The sequence below is a fragment of the Athene cunicularia genome (genome assembly GCF_003259725.1).
Source record: "Athene cunicularia isolate RWA chromosome 2 unlocalized genomic scaffold, athCun1 chr2_part1, whole genome shotgun sequence".
NCBI lineage: Eukaryota > Metazoa > Chordata > Aves > Strigiformes > Strigidae > Athene > Athene cunicularia.
Genome location: NW_020799095.1, coordinates 14,150,976 through 14,153,596, shown reverse-complemented (window position 1 = coordinate 14,153,596; position 2,621 = coordinate 14,150,976).

Below are 2,621 nucleotides of genomic sequence, written 5' to 3'. Positions count from 1 at the left end.
TTTTTTTTTTTTTTTTTTTTTTTTTTTTCTTTTTTAATAACCCGGTAGCAGTTCACCGGAGATAAACAAATTTGCAAAGCAGACTTGGCATGCGCTTGGGATCAGCTTAATAAAAAAGATGCGCTTTCTTAAGTTTTGGGGAATCCCGTAAACCTGCCGTTTGCTTGGCATTGGCACTTTCTTCATTAAAAATCCTACACGGGTTGTGAACTATTGCAGAGGGCCACCTAGTACTGGAGAGTCCCTTTTGCAAGAAAACTTTAAGGTTTCAAATAACCGACTGAAGAAGAAGCAAAGCGCCGTGTATACTACGTTGCTCTTTGTGACAAGTGTGTCATTTGTAATTATGCCTGATAATGCACTAGGTATCCCAACTTTTCTTTGGGGACTCCAGTACAAGACGGAAAGGACAAATGAGAGACGTACTCCATCATCCATACTAGCTGAAGCAGAATTATTATTTGAACCCAAGATCTGGAAAAATGAGCCTAAATCTGACACTGTTTGACTATTAGATCATGCTTCAGGGCAACATAGGAAAGAAGATGATCAATCTTAGATACACCTAGAAATGTCAAACAGGTATAAAACTTAGTAATCTTAGTAATAATTACACGATGAACGTATTGTATCTTATCTCTGAAGACGTTTTGTAGAATTTCCCGGATTTCCAGAAAGGAACTTTTTGGGCCATTTCAGGGCAAGATAATCAGCTCATCTATGTGGTTTTGCCAAAGAGAGAGGAAGTCTTAACTCCATGTCAGTCTACAGATGTTTTTGATTCCCAGATGTTTGATTAAGAAAAGAGAGACCAAAGTAGGTTCCGGCCTGCTGATGATAGTGTTTTACAGCAATGCATTTAAATTTCTTGCTACAACAGATTGTTTTAAGTAGAAAGAGCCATTTAAAGTTAAATGTTGGGAGATTTAAAAGAAAAAAGCACAGGACAAAAAAAAAAAAAAAGAAGACATGAGTATTTCCTTGCATGTACATATATCCGTTAATTTTAAACAGAACATTTTCTGTTTGAAATCATGATTTTCTGTTTCTCTCCTTACAATTATTTTGTGTTAGAGCAGATCTTGATATTAAAAAAAGCCAAGCAGTCAAGCATATAATTCTTGTCTAGTAATACCATGTTTTGAATCCTTCGAACAGCTCAGTGATGAAATGATAATTTTGTTCAATACAGGGCACAGCATTTGATTTAGAAATCGTACAGCCATCTACAGTCAGTCTGCGTATATCACAGTGACCTGTCCACTATAAATACATGGAAATGTGTGATTTCTGCTTTTGGAGTACAGTGCATTTTAGATAAGAACATGCAAAAGTAGCATGTACTTGGGAGATGAAATTGCGATGTAAAGAATTATAACATTCTAGTTGAAGATATAGGTGTATAGGCAGGATTCACTAAGTACAAAATTTATGAAAGTATCAAAATCTTTCCTTTATAAACCTGTAGGATTGTGTTACTGTTAAAAAAAAAAAAAAAAAAAAAAAAAAAAAAAAAGGCAATTGTGAGTTGTCTAAATAACTACCGGAGTAATTACATGAGCATAGGATATCTAATTGTGTGTGCACTTAGGGGATGTCTTAAAAGATTTGGCCCTCTCAGTATTCTCAATATGAAAATTTTTCTGTAGAAAATAAAAGCTAGAACAAAAGCCAGCAGGAAAAACAACAGCAGATTCTGCCAAAAGTACTTTATTCTTGTTTCATTGGCAATCAATTGTTAGGCTTGTCGTAACACTTAAAATGCCAATTTAAGCATGAATGAGGTTCCACCCTGAAATTAAAACATTGTAAAGAGATGAATCCCTTTTACTTCCACAACAATAAATTGAAAAATAAATTCCAAATATTGCTAATTTCTGTATTTGCAAGATTAAGGGAGGGGGGGATTTAAGAACAAATGCTTAAACCATCTCAGTTTATGTTCAGAATACATCCTACTGCAGAATCACAAGTAAAGGTGTGTAAGCTTTATACAGGTGAAGAAAATAATGTGTCTTATATAAGGTGTTGACTAAAACAGCGTTAGAAATATTTTAAAAATTTTACTTGGCTGTGCATTGGAATTGTGAAAAATCCTGGTTTGTATTTAGTTACATTATTAGTTACATCATTCATTTAAATAGTTACGTTGTAATCTAGCTAAGTTTTATACAGGTTCTTAACATCTCAAATGTAAGTGGTAGTCGCAGCAAAAATTAATATGTTGCTTACACACCTGTAGTTGTAGAAGCCAATATGAGTAAGAAAAATGGAAAATACTGACTTTTTGTATTATTTTTTTTCCAGGTCTCACCTGGTAAGGTGTCTAGAAATACATTCTAGTTTCCAAACCTGGGGGGGGGATGTCCAATTTGGTTATCAGCTATAGAGTAAAGCTATTACATGCATAGGAACTTATTAGCAGGATTTAATCTATTTTGAAATAGTATTGATTTGCCAGTTTAATAAAATATAAAGTAAAAAATCTTGACTTTTTGTCTTAGATAACTCATGCATGAAAACACTATAAAAATTTCCAGAGATTTTTAATATATATTTATGTGAATTGTATACAGAGTACATGTATGATTGCATATACAAATATATTTATATAAATATGC